The 22,370-nt window shown below is 40.2% G+C and overlaps 1 protein-coding gene and 1 pseudogene across 1 annotated transcript in view; both read right to left on the reverse strand.

The window, feature by feature from the left end:
* Nucleotides 1–22,370, reverse strand: part of LOC140756947 (uncharacterized) — a 303,409-nt gene that overhangs the window by 38,729 nt on the left and 242,310 nt on the right. The window lies entirely within an intron of this gene.
* LOC140756814 (uncharacterized) lies at nucleotides 9,541–11,988 on the reverse strand (annotated as a pseudogene).

Raw genomic sequence — 22,370 nt, forward strand, 5'->3', positions numbered from 1 at the left:
TGTCACAAAGTGAGACACAAATATACCTATATACACTCGAAAAACATTACCCTCCACGGGGGTAAATAGATAGTAAACTGGTATCCCTCATGAAAATCTATCTGATTTACCGCTATTCAAACCATAATAAATTAGAGGTACACAGCTGTTATAATACTAAAATAAAGTAGCGATGGTGACACTGGAGACACAAAGTATTCTACCGAGATATAGTCCGCGTAAAACTGCTAGTCCGCTCTGAATATAGAAATGAATCGCGTCGCCATAGCAAATTTTGAAGGTGGTAGAACCCTTTGTGGTTCGACTCTGGCGGCGCCACCGCCACACCTATTTCTACCTAATAACAGCAGTGTTAGGCGCTGCTGTGTTCCGGTTTGAAGGGTGTGGTAAGGGAGACAGACTTTTCCGAGGCGTTCCAGCTTAGTCCTCAGGGGTAGCGGCGCATCTGTGGCCGACCTCAGGTAGGAATATCTAATCCTATCTGGGGTTGATTACAAATGTCCATGGGCGGCAGTAGCTACTTCCCATCAGGTGGACTGCATACTCGTCTGCTACTCTTATATTATAAAAAAAAATGTATGCCTACATCTGCTCGAAACAACTTCAGAGCGGACTAGCAGTATGGCGCCGACTATTACTCAAAAACGAATACTCCAATTAAAAACTACTCTCCACCAGCAAACCCCACAGAATCGACACAACGAAACGGCAATTAAACTTATCTTAAAAACATTGTAATGTGACAAACGCAACGACACGTCGAAACGATACAAAAAGTGGAACAAACGATCCGATTCGTTTTGAACACGAAACGTTAAAATGTTCTACATACCAAACACTTTGCGGCGTGACTGTACTCGCACGAAATACATGCACGCGATAATAGGAATCGAATGAGAACTTTTTTATTAAATCGAGTCTACACTAATATTATAAAGAGGAAAACTTTGTTTGTTTGTTTGGTTGTAATGAATAGGCTCAAAAACTACTGGACCGTTTTTAAAAATTCTTTCACCATTCGAAAGCTACATTATCTACGAGTAACATAGGCTATATTTTATATGAAATATATTTGATCAAAAGATTTTGAGGTGGTGCAAAGTTTGCCGGGTCAGCTAGTAGCAAATAAACATGCAGTCCACTTGATAGTACGGTTCGACACCGCCACACATATTTTTGTCTAATAACAACTGTGTTCTGGTGTGAAGGGTGTGGTAACGGAGACATACTTTTCCGAGGCGTTCCAGCCTAGTCCGTAGGAGTAGCGGCGGATTAGTGGCCGGCCTCAAGTAGGATCTTATCTTATTTGGAGACAGATGTCCATAGGCGGCAGTAGCCTCTTACCATCAGGTAGACTACGATCCTAGTCTCCTATTTCTATAAAAAAATCATTGCAAACCAAAAATAAGTGCATTTAACACATCTGTTATGAAGCAGAAATAGGTGCTGTGGTGGTGCCTCCAGAGTCAAACAAAGAGTTCTACCACCTCCAAAATTTCGTCAAACTTTATCAAATATAACGTTATAACGAACAACGTTAAAAATAGCACACTATAATATATTTCATAATAGCGCCACCGTAATATTTCTGAACACTTAATTCAATGTAACGTGAATTTTCCACGCAATTTACTAATTCCCTTATCAGACCTTTCCAGTTCGACATAGGTTTAATGTTTAAACTTCGGTTTTATTAATAAACAAGTGATAAGAATTTCCACATGATTTAGTATTTTAAGATTTTATCGTTACTTGAAAGGTACAGGAGCTTTCACGTAAAAAATAGCAGTTATTTTCTTTGTTATGTTTAAGTTATATTAGCGTTGTGAATTAATAAATTTAAAGCTTTATTTTGTACTATTTTTAATAATGTTGAATTCGAAATTTTTCAGGGAATGTATACATATGTATGTCTGCTTGTAGGTTCATTTATATGTTTTTTTGCGCAGGCAAAAGGGTAGTAATAATTTTCGGTTGTATATCTCTGTTACGTATTGTGGTCTAAACATATTTGTCTTGGAAGCGCAAGTGTTGAATTGAATTATTGCTAATGTAGCCATAGATTAGTAAAGATACTTCGCCGCCTTGAAATTGAATGAAGCCACAAACGGCTTATTAGTAAGTTCTTTTTTTGAATTCTTGACAAATAAAAACATTTTTAGAGAAAATTTACGAATAAATAACTAATACTGGGTAATTTACATAATAGATAAATAATTATTTCAAATATTTTAGGGACATTTTAGCACGGGGACGTGGCAAAACTTTTTTTTGCAACTATTTCAATTCTCAAAACTGGGTACATTTTCTTGTTAGGAGTGAGTAATCTTTACTAATGTATGAATGTAGCGTACATTATCAATTCAAATTAACATATTTTCGTTATTAGGCATTTATGTAATTAAAAATCGGATTTCTCGTTTTGAAATCATGTGAGTTCGTTAATATTTAATCTTACACCTTGTAATATTCCACTATTCATATTCTTAATAATGCAATCCTACCTACAATTGTAAAACTTTAGAGAGCCCGAATTTAATAGCGTAAATGAACACTACGAGGATAAAATAGGATAATATTGTTTGAACATCTTTTTGAAGCAGATACCTACTAAGAAACTTTGGAATTGGCTTTCTGGATAAAAATAATGAAACACCTATTTCACCATTTTTGGAAATTTCAGCCTTTTAGTGCAGTGGGGTTTTTGATTTTTTAATTAAATTACTTGTTTATAGAAGTAGCTAACGAGCATATAGTCCACCTGACAGTATATCTACAATCATCCTTAATTGTGTCCTACCATAAGTCGGCCATAATTGCATTGCTACTTACAAGGATTAAGCTGGAACGTCTTGTATAATAGTGTCTCTCTTACCACACTTCAAACGCGAACACAGCAGCGCTTAACACTGCCGTTATGAGACACAAATAACTTCGTACATAGCCGCATTACACTTACCGACATCGATATTACTAACTCCCTTCGATTCCGATCGACACCGATATCGATATCGATATTATCACAACGTCCCCGCTCTACAGGTCGACCGTGTATCAATTCAAAGTATGACAAATATTGTTTTTACTGCAAACTGAGGGAGCTGGGATTCCTGGGGAATATGTAAAGGTACGGAGATATTTCATGAAGATACTCTAGAACATTCAATTTGATTTTAATATTCTGTGATGCTTTTGAATTTGAAATGTAATAATGTATTTTGTGTATTATGCAACGTAAGTTATACAATACAGTAGCACTACCATGAGTTGGCATAGAAACGCCACTATAGAAATTGTAAATAGAAAACTATTGTCATTTTCTAGTGAATAACATAACTACTATCGTTACCATGAAGTAATAGGTAAATATGGAGAACACACTTCGAATACCTACTTGAAGCAAAACCTATGTATCACCATCTCGCTCTCTGTGGGCAGACCCTCTCTGTCTAAGTAGGGTAACCTTTATTTATTTTGGCACATAGGGCCAATGTTGCCACATTACCGAATCCTTAAGAAATGGGATTATAATTCGTTGAATTGCCAACCCAGATATGCATACGTGACCTACGATTTTGGGATTTTCAATTGAACTAATCATAGTTCAAGTATTTATTTAAAGGTAAATTATTTGACAGTGTTTAACTTCTGGTTAGGCTAGTGTGGTTACTAATTCTAAGAATTTTCTAGGAGATTTAAAGAAGAAGATAGCAATACTATAGTCCACACTAGAAAGAGAGGTCGGCCCACAGAAAGCGGGATGGAGATACGTAGGTATTTGCCTCAAGATTTTGTTCTAAGTCTGGCCTCCATATTTACCTATAACTTCATGATCGTTACGGTATTTCTTGACAACGTCTGTCAAATTAATGACTCATGGGACCGAATTTGTATGGCAATAGATCATAATGACATTCGCTAGCGATTTGATTTCGATAGGTTTTTTACGTTACGAGTGGCTCACACTACGGAATTTAGTTCTACGAGTAACCACCAGAGGCGCTGTACAATTTTTCACACATTTATTTTACGCAGTCGCTAGCGAGTAATACTTTTGTAAATTCATGGTAGTGCTACAGATCAATTGCATAGCTCTATTTTAGGTAATCTCTTATATCCGTTCTTAATTATCATCATCAACCCATTACTGTCTCACTGCTGGGCACGGGTCTCCTCTCAGAATGAGAAGGATTAGGCCATAGTCCACCGCGCTGGACAAGTGCGTATTGGTAGACTTCACATACCATTGAAAACATTTTTTTTAAGTTTCCCAGGTATGCAGGTTTCCTCACGATGTTTTCTTCACCGTTTAAGCAAGTGATAATTAATTTCTAATATGCGTATAACTTTGTTATATCAGAGATGTGTGCCTGGGATTTGAACCTCGGACTCCTAGATCAACGCCGAGTTTCTTAACCACTAGGCTATCACTACTTTTGTTCTCCGTTCTCTTTTCTCATCGTTAATAATAATCAACAATAATGATGTTATGATGATAATGATAAGGATAAAGTTAATAATCATCAACAATAATGATGATATGATGATAATGATAAAGATATGATCTTCGGGAATCATACTCGATGACTGCGGTCACCGACATTACCATTGTAATTGCAGAATGTAGATACTGCACATACCTGAAACAACAAAAAACACAAATTTTACTAATAATTCATAGTAAGTTCATGGTTTTTTAATGTATTTGAACTTTTTACGCGACTGCGTAATGTTTTTCAAGTTATGTATGTGGCCCGACTGATTTTTTTTTATAATATAGGAGTAGCAGACGAGCATGCAGTCCACCTGCTGGTAAGTGGCTACTGCCGCCTGCTGTAATCAATCCCCAGATAAGATTATATGCCTACTTGAGGTCGACCACCGATGCGCTACCCCTAAGGACTAAGCTGTAACGCCTCGGAAAAGCATCTCCCTTACCACACCCTTCAAACCAGAACACAGCAGCGCTAAACGCTGCTGTTATGAAGCAGAAATAGGCGTGGCGTTGGTGGTGCCGGAGTCGAACCACAGAGGGTTCTACCACCTTAAAAATACAGCTATGTAACTCTCACAATTTAGACGAATCCATCGACATCTCATATGTTAATCCGTCAAGCCGTTTGGGCTGTAGCGTGACAAAGAATGACACATACATACTTTAAAAACATTACCCTCTGCAGTAAAGTAAAACAGTAAGGTATATAACATAGAATTAGGTATTAATAAAATTTTAATTCTAATAAAATAATAAAACTGTTTCTTCGACCAATTTCCAAATTTTATTATTCCCCCGCAAAATACAACTCCAACCTCAAGAGCGTTCTTTTTCTTTTTTATGCTAACTCATACTATCATACCAGCCAGTGACTATATAAATTGGCACTTAGTATTATATAAATAACACATCATGAAAATAACACTATAATAAAATAATTTAAATACATTACTAAACTAAACTAAACTAAACTAAACTAAAACGCTTTCTACACTCACAGCCCCACACTAGGATTCCCTGTATCGTGGGTGCCATGGACACACACAGAGACAAATACACAAACACCCAGACCCAGACAGAAATCTAAAATCATCATTTAGAAATCTGTCTGGCCGGAGATCGAACCCGAGACCCTTTGCGTGTCAGACCGGCATGGTGACCGCTCCGCCACGCGGGTCGTCATATTACTACCACTAAGTTTATAAGAAACATTTTAAAAATCCCTGATATATTATAGCAGTACCTAATCCCTTTGAACTGTAAAGTTGAAACCATTTTGAATATCAAAGCGTACACTGCAATCTTGAGCCCTGTGACGTCATTACCATACCTTAAGGTACTTTGCACTTTATCTTTTACCTTATCTTTTGTATCGAGATGTTTCTTTATCGTACACAAAGTCTAGTCTTTGAAGAAAGTTTGCTAACATCTTCATTATAGCGCTTAGACATTGCATATGCATGCATTCTATTGCATATGCAGGTTTTAAACATCGTCTTGTGAAGATAGAGCAAGGAGGTTTTTATAATATAGGAGTAGCAGACGAGCATGCAGTCCATGATGGCAAGTGGCTACTGCCGCCCATGGACATCTGTAATCAACCCCAGATAAGATTAGATTTCCAACTGACGTCGGCCATAGATACGTCGCTACCTTAGCGGACTAAGCTGGAATGCCTCGGAAAAGTATGTCTCTTACCATACCCTTCAAACCAGAACACAGCAGAGCGACGCTGCTGTTTTGAGGCAGAAATAGGTGTGGCGGTGGTGCCGCCGGAGTCGAACCACAAAGGGTTCTACCACCTTCATGTTTAACTGCACTAGTAGTGATAAGGTCACAGATGCGTTGCTATTTTAAGGACTAAATTGGAACGCTTAGTGTATTTCTTGGTGTAAATAAATCATAAGATTACGCTCTTAAATTTGATTTTCCTTAGTATAACTGACAAGTACCCTGAAAATTATTATCCGATTTTAAACCAAAATTGTCTGTGGAGATGCGTGTGTGTGGTGGAGGTTGAGGTTATATCGCAATAAGTCCGAAACAATTACCTTTGGGCACAGTTTATTGTCCTCACACAAATCACACAACAAACACTACACTAATAAGAAGGAGAATAGTACAAGCGATAGTAATAGATATTGAAGGATAGAAAGTCAATAGTTCACAAGATAGAAGACTAGAGTTACAAGACACACACAGAAGAAAGTTCACAGAATGCACTATATACAAGAAAGTTCAGTAAAGCATATAAAGCGGCGATATATTATAGCAAGCGATTATGCAAAGCGGCGCGGGCGTTATAGACGAACGACACAAGACCACTGCAGCGCGCGCGCCGCCTCGGATGCATCGAGCGGCGGCCGGTTGCAACGTGACTTGGATAACGGTACACCCTAAGGTGCGCCGCTCCATAGCGCACGGCGACCGGTCGATCGGGAATTTATTAAATATTATTTTCGTCACATGGTATGTATGACGTGTATGTCTTTATGTGTATGTATGTATGTATGTAAGTATGTTTGTATGTATATATGTATGTTTGTAAGGATGTATGTATGTAAGTGTGTCTGTATGTATAAATGTATTTATGTCGTGATTATGTATATGTGTATGTGGGAATAGCCCACATCATTCCCCCCCAGAGACCTGGCTAAGGGCGATAAAAATTAGGGAATCGGACTTTTCGTCCGTAACGGGTAATTTTGGATGGTGCCGAAGGAGGATGTGGTGAAGAAGGTTCAGATGAAGATGGAGAAGAATCTGGTGAAGATGAAGAAGAAACTGGTGAAGACGGAGAAGGAGGTAAGTTAGGTGCGGCAGGAGGGGTATGCGGGAAGGATCGTTCGGGTGGTGAGGTAGGTTTTTCTACATGTCCCTCATCAGCGAGTATGTACGCTGGCTTCAGTCGATCCAAGCTTACCACTACCGGCTTACCCTTCACGAGGACTTTGAAGGTTTTGTCTCCCCTCTCCAATACTTTATGCGGACCTGTGTATACTGGTTGGAGGGGGGAACGCGACGCATCTTCACGCAGGAAGACGTGGTCGGCGTTCGTCAACTCCTTGAAGATGAACGTATTGGGTTTGGAGTGGCGTGAAGCTGGTACCGGTTTTAACCTGTTTGCGAAAGAGTTTAGGCGCGCCGTAAAATCTGACAGGTCTGTCGTACATGGCACGCTGGGGTCGAAAAATTCGCCAGGTAGTCTTAGGGGTTCGCCGTAGAGGAGTTCGGCTGAGGAAGCCTGTAAGTCCTCCTTGAACGCGCTGCGAACACCTAAGAGTACCAGTGGCAAGATCTCCGACCAGCTGTTATGGGCATGACAGGTAATCGACGCCTTAAGTTGCCTGTGAAAGCGCTCAACCAGACCATTACAAGACGGATGGTACGCCGTAGTGCGTTTCCGCTGAAACCCAATAGCCTTGGATAGATACTGGAACAGCGCGGACTCGAACTGCCGTCCGCGATCTGTTACAATATCTATCGGGCTACCAAATCTGGAGATCCATCCCGAAAGAAAAGCCTTGGCCACAGTTTCCGCAGTGATGTCAGGTATTGGGACGACTTCAGGCCATCGGGTGAATCGGTCGATAGCCGTTAAACAATACCTGTTTCCCTGGGAAACTGGAAGGGGACCTATGAGGTCAATATGAACGTGCTTGAATCGCGCGCGAGGTAAGTCGAAAGTACCTAACGGAGTAGTTACATGTCGACTTACTTTTGCGCGCTGACAAGCCAAGCACGTTCTGGCCCATTCGCGGCAGTCCTTTCTCATGCCCGGCCAAACGAACCTTTCGGCCACCAATTTGGCCGTAGCGTTGGGACCTGGGTGACTTAGGGAGTGGAGGCTATGGAAGATCTGCTTCCTAAATTGTTGGGTGATAAATGGCCTGGGGGTCGATGTACTGATGTCACAGTACACAGATATTCGATCCCCAGGCGCTACCACTTTAGAGAGGCGCAGGGACGATTCGTCTCTGAGATGCTGCGCCAGTTCTGGATCCGTCTCCTGTGCATTGGCTAGATCGGCGAGACGTATTGATGAGCTCAGTTCATCAACGCGAGACAAGGCATCGGCTACCACGTTGTCTTTGCCGGATATGTGCCTTATATCGGTTGTGAACTGAGAGATGTAATCCAAGTGTCTATACTGCCGCGGCGAACAGTTATGTTTCCTTTCGTGAAACGCAAAACTGATCGGCTTGTGGTCAGTATAGATCACGAAATGTCTCGCCTCAACCATGTGCCGAAAATACTTTACCGCTTCGTAAATCGCAAGAAGCTCTCGATCGTACGGGGAGTACTTCTGTTGAGACGGGCTGAGTTTTCGGGAGAAGAAAGCCAAGGGTTGCCACACAGTGTCTTGGAGCTGTTGCAGAACTGCCCCAATAGCCGTGTCTGATGCATCTGACACTAACGCAAGCTTTGCGCGACAGTCTGGGTGCACAAGAAGAGCTGCATTAGAAAGGCTTTCCTTGGTGTCCTGGAAAGCCTTCAGAGCATCGCCGGTCAGACTAATGGGTGTGGAACCCTTGACTGCCCCCGTGAGAAGGGCGTTAAGAGGCGCTTGTATTTGGGCAGCATTCGGCAGAAAACGCCGGTAAAAATTTGCCATACCCAAAAAGCGTCGGAGTGTCTTAACGTCTTTTGGTGGGGGAAACTCTCTTATGGCCTGGACCTTTGTGTCAAGTGGTTTGGTTCCGCTTGCCGAAATAGTGTAACCTAAAAAGGTTACCTCGGAAGCCCCAAAAACACACTTGGACACGTTGATGACCATGCCATAGTCCCGAAGTCTCGTAAAGACTGTACGAAGGTGCTCCTCGTGTTGAGCTTCATCGCGGCTGAAGACTAGTATGTCGTCCAGGTAACAATAGACGAAATCCAGTCCTCGCATCATCTCATCGACGAAGCGTTGAAAAGTTTGGCCTGCGTTTCTTAAGCCGAACGTCATATACGGAAACTCGTACATGCCGAACGGAGTGGTAATCGCCGTCTTTGGGATGTCGTCAGCGCAAACGGGTATCTGGTTGTACGCCTTCACAAGGTCAAGAACGCTGAAAACTGTACAACCTGAAAGGTCATGCGCGAAGTCATGTATATGACGGATGGGGTACCTGTCAGGTATGGTGCGGGCGTTCAGCAACCTATAGTCGCCGCAGGGGCGCCATCCGTTGTCTTTCTTGGCTACCAGGTGTAAAGGCGACGACCAAGGGCTGTCTGAAGGTTTAGCTGTCCCATTGGCCAGCATGGCCCTAAACTCTTCCTTCGCAACCTTAAGCTTGTCTGGAGCCAAGCGCCTAGGGGTACAGGAAACTGGGGGACCTGGAGTGGTGCGTATATGATGTTGTGTGCTGTGTGGTATTGTGCGGTGTGTGCCGGCGGGTCGCGTAATCTCTGAAAAATTTTGAGAAAGCAATTTATGAAAGCGCGATTCGCCGGTTAATACCTTTACTGAACAAGCATCGTTACAGTTATACAAAGAAGCAACAACAGAAAGAGATGTAGTATTATCTATTAATTTTTGATTTCTACAATCAACTATTAAATTATACGCGCACAAAAAGTCTACGCCAATGATTGGCTTTGTAACGTCTGCTACCACAAACCGCCAAGGGTAGGTACGACGTAGTCCCAAATCCAGGTCCAGGTGGTGATACCCATAGGTCTCGATGGTCGACCCGTTGGCTGCAGAGAGCTGATAATTAGTTGGCGCTCGACGTTCTCGCAGCAGGGACCGAGGGAAGACACAGAGGTCGCTGCCGGTGTCGACCAGGAACTGGGTCTTCGTGTTACGGTCCGTAACAAACAGGCGACCAGTCGTTGGACAGTCGTTAGTCGCCATTACCGACTGCCCTTGGCATTTCCCGACTTCTCAAAGTCGCACGGGAGCTGGCATCTATGAGCGTTGGAACCAAATTTAAAATGATACCAGCACATGGGGTGTCTCCTGTAGCTAGACTGCGAACGGGTGCGCGAAGACGAAGATGAAGCGCGTCGACGGGGTCTGGGACGACGGATCTCGCGCCGTGGTTCGCGCGAAAGTCGGTCCATACGAGTAGTGAGCTGCTCCACCATCTTCCTCAGCTCCGCTATTTCGCTGTTCTGGTGTCCTGAAGCGACTGTCACAGGCACGGCGGTTGAAGCTACCACGCCTCCAGGTGTGATGATGTCCTGGATGCGATCAGCCAGGTCAGACAGCTCTTCCAGTGAGTGAGAGGGTTGGGATGCCAGGATAGTCTGGATGCTTTGCGGCAGACGGCTGCTCCAAATCGACTTTATGAAGTTCTCTGGCACCGATGGTCCTGCTAAATCCTGTAGGTGTCTCAGGAACTGCGAAGGTTTTCGATCGCCAAGTTCTTCGTGGGTCAGAAGTCGCATCACCTTCTTCTCATTTGAAGCTGATAAGCGCTTTATGAGCTCGGCCTTTATTTTGTCATAGCTGTCAGTCGATGGAGGATTTTTAATAATATCCTTGACCGCTTTTGCATGAGCAATATCGAGGCCGATCACGACGTTCGAAAATTTAATTCTGTCGTCCACAATGCCATGAGCAGCGAATTGGCCTTCAAGCATTGCAAACCAAATCTCGGGGTCCTCCGGTGCGAATGGAATCATTTTTATTTGACACACCTCGGGTTTAGTGTCGGGCGCGGTGGAAACACGCACTTTGCGGGCGCGTCGAACGGTCACGTTGGCGCGTGGTTCGCCATCTTGCGATGTCGCTGTTCGTGCAGAGTCACTACTATCGCTCATTTTCCGTGTACACTGTAGGTACAATTATAGTGCACAAGTAAGGTGTACAATACGGGTGCTCAAGTAGGGTGTACAATACGGGTGCTCAAGCAGGGGTCACCAATGTGGAGATGCGTGTGTGTGGTGGAGGTTGAGGTTATATCGCAATAAGTCCGAAACAATTACCTTTGGGCACAGTTTATTGTCCTCACACAAATCACACAACAAACACTACACTAATAAGAAGGAGAATAGTACAAGCGATAGTAATAGATATTGAAGGATAGAAAGTCAATAGTTCACAAGATAGAAGACTAGAGTTACAAGACACACACAGAAGAAAGTTCACAGAATGCACTATATACAAGAAAGTTCAGTAAAGCATATAAAGCGGCGATATATTATAGCAAGCGATTATGCAAAGCGGCGCGGGCGTTATAGACGAACGACACAAGACCACTGCAGCGCGCGCGCCGCCTCGGATGCATCGAGCGGCGGCCGGTTGCAACGTGACTTGGATAACGGTACACCCTAAGGTGCGCCGCTCCATAGCGCACGGCGACCGGTCGATCGGGAATTTATTAAATATTATTTTCGTCACATGGTATGTATGACGTGTATGTCTTTATGTGTATGTATGTATGTATGTAAGTATGTTTGTATGTATATATGTATGTTTGTAAGGATGTATGTATGTAAGTGTGTCTGTATGTATAAATGTATTTATGTCGTGATTATGTATGTGTGTATGTGGGAATAGCCCACATGTCCATCAAAATCGATTTGACACAAACCGATGTAGGGTTGCCACAAAGGGTTGGAATTAATTTGAAAAAAAAAAATATAGCGTAAGACCTTTTTTCTAAAATCTTTCAGGCATATAGGTTTCCACACGATGTTTTCCTTCACTGTTATAGCAAGTGATCAATAATTTATAATACACACATAACTTCAAACTCGTATGCTAGAGTGGAATCTCGGATCGAGTGGCCAGTCGATAAAATTTTCTATAATTAATGGTACACTTGAATTGATTATTATTAAAAAAAAATCTAAACTGCTCAAAAAAAAAACAATGTCACAATTTAGACAAATACAAAGCCACCTCATATTCATTTTTGATTTTTGGATTTGTTCGACTTGATTTTTTTTATTAATCCGTCAAGCCATTTGACCTATAGAGCATCCTGAAAAATCGACATACGCTCCAAAATCATTACCATCCGCATTCAGCTAAAAAATTAAAAACATTACCCTCCACACACAGCCAAAAATATAGTACAATATGGGTGGCAACCCTAGACTCGATGTCATTCGAACCGTCATCATTGGTTACGGCTGGAACCATCCATCTCTCCACCTCAATACCAATTACCGTTGAGTGTTATCCAATTAACCCCCAGCCCTTCCGTTACCTTCATATTGATTCTTCCATCAGTTACGATTCCGTAAATCGGTCGCGGCAGGTGTCAAGGGGAAGTCACTTGCTAATCGCGATTTAATTCGTAGTTTTCTTTTAAGTTTTATAAAATCCTTCGCTTACGAAATTACCGTTATTGATATTCAATCTATCCAATGTTCGCGACCAAAGATCGCTATGAGGTAATTTCCTCATACTAGACAAATTTTGACCTTCTAATGATGATAATTGGATGGATTGATTATTAATAACGGGCATAAAGTCGCACATATCTCGGATTTTGTTATCAATATAATATTAAAAAAATGTTTAAAAATCGTTTTAAATGACGTCATTAATTTTCGCATTCTTCTCACAAAACCCTTTTATTTGATACCTAAATTAGGGGGTACATACATACTACATAGGTACAAAATGATTGGTCCGCCATATTGGACTAGGAATGACGTAACTAAACTTATAATAGAATACATACGCTCGAAAAACATTACCCTCTGCTGTCAGCCAAAAATTATCACGATATTTTGGGTGGCAACCCTAGACCCGATGTCAATGAAACCCGTCATCATTGGTTACGGCTGGAACCATCCATCTCTCCACCTCAATACCAATTAAAGTTGAGTGTTATCCAATTAACCCCCAGCCCTTCCGTTACCTTCATATTGATTCTTCCATCAGTTAAGATTCCGTAAATCGGTCGCGACAGGTGTCAAGGGGAAGTCACTTGCTAATCGCGATTTAATTTGTAGTTTTCTTTTAAGTTTTATAAAATCCTTCGCTTGCCAAATGCTCGTTATTGATATTCAATCTATCCAGTGTTTACGATCATAGATCGATATTTGATAATTTCTTCGTATTGGACAAATTTTGATTTTTGTGGACAAAGATTGGTGAAAGTTGGATGGATTGATTATTAGTATCGGGTGTAAAGTGACAAATATTTAAAGCTTTTGAAAACAGTATTTTTACTTTTGTAATAAATGATTTTTAAAACTAAATTTTAATAACGTCGATTTATTTTTCGGATTCTACTTCGAAAACCCTTTTATTTGATACCCATATTATGGGTACCTATACTCATCAAACCAGAACATAGGAGCGCTTAACGCTGCTGTTATGAGGCAGAAGTAGGTATGGCGGTGGTGCCGCCGGAGTCGAACCACAAAGCGTTCTACCACCTTCAAAGTTCAGGTACCACCCTCAGGTAATCGTGGTCTTCTGCAACGCTGGTATTCTATGCCTATTAATATCCGTGTGCGCACGAGTACTACTTGTGTACAATTGTACATGTATATATGTGTGTGTGTGTGTTAGTGTGAACGTGGTGTTGAAGGTGGTAGACCTATTTCTGCTTATTAGCAGTAGTGTCATGCTGTGCTGTGTTTTGGTTTGAAGGGTAAGGGAGACATACTTTTCCGAGGCGTTCCAGCTTAGTCCTCAGGTGTAGCAGCGAATCTGTTTTCGACCTCAGGTAGGAATATAATCCTATCTGGGATTGATTACAGATGTCCATTGGCGGTAGTAGCCCCTTATCACATACCACCACCACCGTACCATGATCGTCTGCTGCTTCTAAATTATACATAAAAAAAAGGAACGTGTTGTATTTTTTATCACTCGCAGTCGAGTAGAAAATCCAACGTTCAAAAGTAACGTACACGAACGCCACTCAATACTGTGACGTGAAGAGCTGATGGTGTGCCGAGAAGTTAATTGGAAACAACTCGATCGCGGCGAGTGACGTCACAGCTGACGTGACGTCAGTTGACGCGACGTCGACGCCGATTACAAGTCTCTAGCGCTTTTACAAGCTTTTAGTAGTGATTGACCGAATTTGGTTTTTCCGGCGAAACAAAAACGAGCATTCGTTTTCCAGTCCTAGTTTCGTTTGAAACAGAAACCGTTTTGGAATTGAAATATCAACAGTTTTTTATAAGAAACTAGTTTTTGCCCGCGGCTTCGCTCGCGTTTAAAAGAAAATAATATGACATACTAACATACATAAAACTGAAAATTCGTACCTTCATTGGAATGGCAGTGGCGCCATCTGGCGAAAATTGTTCGTACCAACTATGAAACCTTCGTGGGCTCATGGACAACAACTTTGCTAAAGATCATCACTTGATCAAATGCATAGTTTACGAATAAATTTTTACTAATATCGATTAGAATAATCGATTTATTTGGTCCAAAAGATCGATTTTCCGACTAATCGATCTTAGATCGCCATCCCTACTTCCCGTGGGATTTCCGGGATAAAAACTATCCTATGTCCTTCCTCGGGTCTCAGACTATCTTTGTACAAAATTTCATTAAAATCGGTTCAGTGGTTTAGGCGTGAAGAACAGACAACCAGACAGACAGACAGAGTTACTTTCGGATTTATAATATTAGTAAGGATAAGGATAACGATTTTGCTGAAACCGAAAGTAAAATTTCAGTCGGTCACAACTTTTTGTAACTTGCTATTTTAGTGTTTGGGGGTCTACTGTGTTTTACAAGCTTTTAGTACGACAGCAGTGGTAGCCTAGTGGTTAAGAAACTCGGCCTCTCGATCGAGGGGTCCGAGGTTCAAATCACAGGCTCGCACCAGTGATTTTTCAAAGTTGTGCGTTTTAGAAATTAATTATCACTTGCTAAACAGTGAAGAAAAACATCGTGAGGAAACCTGCGTACCTGAGAGATTTATAAAAAAAATCTCAAAGATATGTGAAGTCTACCAATACGCTTGGCCAGCGCGGTGGACTATGGCCTAATCCTTCTTATTCTGAGAGGAGACCCGTGCCCAGCAGTGGGACAGTAAGTGGTTGATGATGATGGGTCTACTTGCAACAGATTTTTAAATCAGTTAACCACGATCATTTGAGCTGAAATTTTCCATACACGCTTGGTTTGGATGGATGATTAGTTTAATGACTCTTCATCCAGTATGGCGTATCCCCTAAAACGGCGGAAGAATTATTTTTATATGGGTCTCAAAGGAAAGGGTTTTATAAATTAATCTTCTATACTTATAGTAAATTTGTAGAGGTCAATTCTGTCCGTGAAATATATTTCCAAAATAACTCTCAGGGGGTGATTAGGGATCGATACTGATGCCAAAAATGCAATCAGTATTTTTTTTGTCTGTCTGTCGGTCGGCTATAGAAACAAAAACTACTCGACGGATTTTAACGAAACTTGGTACAATTATTTTTCATACTCCTGAGCTCGTTATAGTATACTTTTCATCACGCTACAATCAATAAGAACAGAGCAGTGAAGGGAAATGTTGGGAAAACGGGAGAAGTTACTCCATTTTTTAAGCTTTCGTCGCGTATGTAACCTTAATGGTTAAAGCTAGACAGAAATGATATATGACGGAAATGTTCTCCTTAAAATTATATAAAAAATATTCCACGACAGTTTATGTCTATCTTTTATGGTTGACTCACAATAACACGTGTAACTCCCGATAGCTTAGCAGTTCGAAGCTTTCTGATTATATTTGTCTAGTCCTACATTTATAACACTCTCAATCATCCCTAATTAAAAAAGTTGTGATAGAAGATAAGGGTTGTTCACCCTTAATTTTTTTTATTTATATGACAACACAACGTTTTCCGGGTCCAGCTAGTTATTTAAATAATCTGTTATATTCGATAACATATTCACCCCGAAAATACTATGGCCCGAAAAATTTAAACGTACCAATAGTAATAATACGTAATAAGTTCCAAATTTCAACTCATTTGGTCTATACGTGTCAGCAAATTGGCTGCAACAGACAAACAGACAGACAGACCCACGAGTGATCCTATAAGGGTTTCGTCTTTTATTTTTTTCATACGGAACCCTAAAAACCACAGCAACTTCAACTTACTTCATGGTACAAGAATATAAATATTACAATGACAATAATTCACAAAAGTCTAGCTTTTAAAAAGACAGCTCGAAATTTAGAATATACTAGACTAGAATATCTAGAAATAGACCATAAAATAAAACCGCATGAGAACGGGGGTAGGCATAAAGTTTCGAAAAGATTCAGAATTGCAGCCCCAAATCCTAGCTTAGTATCGCACGAAGTTTCCCAACTGCCATAAATATTACGTATAGGGTTGTCGCTCCTGGGAATTTTTTTGGGAATTTTTTCTTTTGGTTTCATGTGTAGGGATTCAAGTGTTCATGTGCAGGGATTGTTGTGAATAGCTTCTTAGGTTTGCTTCCCGATTGAGTCAACATACAAATAGCCGGATCTAATTTTAGTAATCGGTGTTATGGGACTATAAATCGAATCTTATTGGATTTTATGATAAAAATTTAAAAAAATGGGATTTTAAATAACATTATATAAAAGGCTAACCTGTAAAAGGCTAACATTGTACCTACTGCGTTTTACTTATAACAAAAATAACATCTCAAATTCCAAAATTGACAACCCTATTATTCACTCAAGTTTAACACAATTCTCACTATAAAAAAACCTTTTAAATACTTCTATACCATTAATATTTATACACATATATCTGACTAGCTGACCCGGCAAACTTTGTACCGCCTCAAAATCTATTTATCAAATATATTTCATATAAAATATAGACTATGTTACTCGTGGATAATGTAGCTTTAGAATGGTGAAAGAATTTTTAAAATCGGTCCAGTAGTTTTTGAGCCTATTCATTACAACCAAACAAACAAACAAAGTTTTCCTCTTTATAATATTAGTGTAGAAGTGTAGAAAGAGGCAACCCTAACGCGTATCAAATCCCAACGGGGCATATTTCCGTATATTTATTCCCGAAGTTTCCACCACTATACAACGCTTCGGCTCGCGTGACACACGGCACTTACGTTCGGGCAGCATAATATTCGTGTCATTAATAGTTCATAGTAATATATATAATATGGGTTGTTGTCTTGTTTGCGTTGTATCTGTGTATAGGTTTTCTCGTCAGGAGTGCATCTGTGATCGTTTATAGGTATTTTTTATATAGAAGTAGCAGACGAGCATGCAGTCCACCTGATGGTAAGTGGCTTCTGTCGCCCATGAAATGTAATCAACCCCAGATAGGATTAGATATTCTGTTTTTTTTAATAATATAGGAGTAGCAGACGAGCATGCAGTCCACCTGATGGTAAGTTGCGACTGTCGCCCATGGAATGTAATCAACCCCAGATAGGATTAGATATTCTGTTTTTTTTTATAATATAGAAGTAGCAGACGAGCATGCAGTCCACTTGATGGTAAGTTGCTACTGTCGCCCAAGGAATGTAATCAACCCCAGATAGGATTAGATATTCTGTTTTTTTTTAATAATATAGGAGTAGCAGACGAGCATGCAGTCCACCTGATGGTAAGTTGCGACTGTCGCCCATGGAATGTAATCAACCCCAGATAGGATTAGATATTCTGTTTTTTTTTATAATATAGAAGTAGCAGACGAGCATGCAGTCCACTTGATGGTAAGTTGCTACTGTCGCCCAAGGAATGTAATCAACCCCAGATAGGATTAGATATTCTGTTTTTTTTTAATAATATAGGAGTAGCAGACGAGCATGCAGTCCACCTGATGGTAAGTTGCTACTGTCGCCCATGGAATGTAATCAACCCCAGATAGGATTAGATATTTTTACCTGAGGTCGACCACAGATGCGCCGCTACCCCTAAGAACCGAAGCTGGAACGCTTCGGAAAAGTATGTCTGCCTTACCACATCCTTCAAACCAGAACACAGCAGCGCTTAACACTACTGTTAATTGGTAGAAATAGGTGTGGCGGTGGTACCGCCGGAATCGAACCACAAATAGTTCAGTTATAAAAGTATGTATGTGAAGTCTACCAATACGCACTTGGCCAGTGCGGTGGACTATGGCCTAATCCTTCTCATTCTGAGAGGAGACCCGTGCCCAGCAGTGGGACGCGTTGGGTAAGTAATTAAGTATATCTCTCTTACAACCTTCAAACCAGAACACAGCAGCGCATAACACTACTGTTATTAACAATACTATATAGGGTGAATTTTTCAAACGGGCCTTCAGGGCCAAATCCGTTACTATGAGGATTAACGAAAAATGCTGAAAGGAGTTACGAGGCCGATTTTGATAAAAACTAAAACTGCATCATTCGTTTTTTAAAATATATTTTTCCTTAGCCGGGAATCGAACGATCATTTGTAAAAAAATACACCCTCTATGTTATTCCACTATCTCATAGTGTTGCTTATAAGGATCATATTATAAGGCATAATATTTAGTTGTACAAAAAACGATATATTTGGCAGATTTTCGCAAAGTAAGAGTAATACTGATCGATTCGTATCTTACGGCAATGTGGGTCGAGGTCGAGATGGGTAAAAAGTGTGAGATTTATGACGTGTGTACATCGTGTGTGTATATAACATAGTGTGTGATTAATAGGCGGGGATAGTACTGAAAAGGTCAAGGTTATACAAATACAAAAATCCTTACTAATAATTAATAATAATAACTAATATTATAATGTCTGTCTGTCTGTCTGTTTGTCTCTTCTTCACGCCTAAACCACTGAACCGATTTTAATGAAATTGTGTACAAAGATAGTCTGAAATCCCAGAAAGTACATATGATAGTTTTTATCCCGGAAATCCCACGGGAACTAGGGATGGCGATCTAAGATCGATTAATCGGAGAATCGATCTGTTGGACCAAAAAATCCATTATTTTAATCGATATTAGTAAGGATTGAATCGTAAACTATGCATTTGATCAAGTGATGATCTTTAGCAAAGTTGTTGTCCATGAACTCACGAAGGTTTCAGAGTTGGTACGACCAATTTTCGCTAGATGGCGCCACTGTCATTCCAATGAAGGTACGAATTTTCAGTTTTATGTATGTTAGTATGTCATATTATTTTCTTTTAAACGCGGGCGAAGCCGCGGGCAAAAACTAGTAAGGTGTATACATTGGTGTTATAGTCAAGAATTTTCGCTTATTCTGCCATAAATGGCGTACAAATATAATTTTAAGTCGCATCTTATTAATTCAAATTATTAAATTGTAGATACTAATTTCCAATATTATTAAAACGTTAATAAAATAAAATGTCACTAACAATAAAATGTCACATGAAGATAAAAATGAAAAATGTCAGTGGTATCTCAATAGAAAATGTCAAAGGAGCATCAGTGGATAATAGTAGATTATTATTGTTGTAGGTTGTAGTTGAGAAGTTAAACTTCTTTTAGCAGAACTGATAAATGTTTGGAGCGTATTTTTTTATAATATGGGAGTAGCAGACGAGCATGCAGTGCACCAGTAAGTGGCTGCTGCCGCCCATGGACATCTTTTATCAACCCCAGACAGGATTATATAGACTAAGGTGGAACGCCTCTGAAAAGTAGGTATGTCTCCCTTACCGCACCCTTCAAACCAGAGAGATAATTTATTTCTAATACGCACATAGTTTTGAAAAATCAGAGGTGCGTGCCTGGGATTTGAACCTCGGACCCCTCGATCGAGAGGCCGAGTTTCTTAACCACTACGCTATCACTGCTTATTAACACTGCTGTTATTAGATAGAATTAGGTATGACCGTGGTGCCACCGGAGTCGAACCACAAACTGTTCTAACACCTTCAATTGCATTCTTGTTTGCTTCCAGTCTAATATGAAAAAACCTTTAATTTACCGCATAAAATTCTAATAAAATATTGAATAAATAAACATAGGGTAAATACACCAGTTAATGTACTAGACGTTGAACACCATTAATCACTTACTTACACCAGTCATTATGCAAATTATACGACCAAGAATCCTTTGTTCAATCCTTCATTGTGCATATTACAATTGGACATGCTGATGCTTCATTGTCCTTGTCAAGTGCTTTTAATTAATTTAGTTATGGTTTTTATACTTTTTTAGAAATAAAAAATCAAACATCGTAATGCGTGCTGACTTCTTTCTTTGTTGTAGACGTTGGTAAATTTTATAAATTTTTTATCATTTCATACAGTTGGAGACCATGTTCTAAGTCGATACTAGAGTAAGAAAAAATGTTACTGATAATAACAATTTACGACCCGCGTGGCGGAGCGGCCACCATACCGGTCTGACGCGCAAAGGGTCCAGGGTTCGATCCCCGGCCAGACAGATATCTAAATGATGAATTTAGATTTCTGTTTCTGGGTCTGGGTGTTTGTGTATTTGTCTATGTGTATGTCCATGGCACCCACGACGCAGGGAATCCTAGTGTGGGGCTGTGAGTGTAGAAAGCGTTTATAATTTGTAAGTAACTATTACAGACTGAAATAACTGCGGCCCCATCGTACCATCCATCTTCAAAGTATACTCGCCTATTTCTACTGAAGCAGTTGGCATTGTGATGTGTAGGTGTGGATCACGGCAATCCTGACAAGTAGCAATGCAATATGATGGTCAGATGGAACTAGATCTATTTGGAGTTAGTCACAAATGTTCATGAGCAACAGTGACCACTTACCATCAGATGGACTGCAAGTTCATTTGCTATTTCAATCTTAAAAAAAACTCTACACTACCTAATACAGGGGGTAAAGCAAAAGTAACTCATTTTTGCTTTACCACCTGTTTTCGTTCAATTTCGTACATCATTTTCGTTCAATAAAACCAATCCACACAATTATTAATACACCAAATTATTGAATATAAAATCAACAACTACAGTTATACACAGTTGCATAATATATGAATAAGCAACAAAATTGCAAAGCAAACAAATTTAATATTTGTATGCAGAATGCAACAGGTATCCTTCATAAATATTCATACAATTGCTTAACCATGAACATGATACGCATAAAATTATATCAATATTTGAATAATTTATTTTTATCAATGAACGGTCTATATTTGGTGCATGCACCTTGCCAATGATTCTTGTATTAATTGTTGCGAGCTACAATTAACAAATTTAAACTTTTTTTTATAATATAGGAGTAGCAGACGAGTATGTAGTCCACCTGATGGTAAGTGGCTACTGCCGTCCATGAACACCTGTAATCAACCCCAGATAAGATTCGATATTTCTGCCTGAGGTCGGCCACAGATGCGCCGCTACCCGTGAGCACTATGCTGGAACGCCTCGGAACAGTCTGTCTCCCTTACCACACCTTCAAAACGAAACACAGCAGCGCCTAACACTGTTGTTATAAGATAGAAATAGGTGTGGCGGTGGTGCCGCCGGAGTCGAACCACGAAGGGTTCTACCACTTTTAATCTGGTAGCCTACGAGCATGTAGTCAGTATTGAAGGTGGTAGAACCCTTTGTGATTCGACTCCGATGATATTAACGCCACAACTATTTCGGCCATATGCAGCTCATGTTTTCACCGATACTTTTTAGGGTTCCATACCCAAAGGGTAAAAACGGGACCATATTACTAAGACTCCGCTATCCGTTTGTCACAGGGTTCTTATCTCTGGATTCAATTATGATTCCCGAGATCTATTAAGATAGACAATTGAATTTTTTAAACAATATATACAATGGTGGCCGCTTTAACAAATACTCAAAATAAAAAAAAAAAACCTGAAAATGGGGGCCGCCATGAAACCGCTATTTTTCGACGTTTTTCGCTTTATCTATTGAACCGTAATAGGTAAACAGTTCATAATTTCACAATACATTTCCCTCTATACTTACTATTGTGGGCACTTCACCCACATTAACATTATTTATGTATTCCATAAGAAATATCTATCATAAGAAATTCTAAAAAATTAA

The sequence above is a fragment of the Epargyreus clarus genome, unplaced genomic scaffold (genome assembly GCF_041222505.1).
Source record: "Epargyreus clarus isolate Ecla_fem2 unplaced genomic scaffold, WU_Ecla_fem_2.2 ptg000036l, whole genome shotgun sequence".
Lineage (NCBI taxonomy): Eukaryota > Metazoa > Arthropoda > Insecta > Lepidoptera > Hesperiidae > Epargyreus > Epargyreus clarus.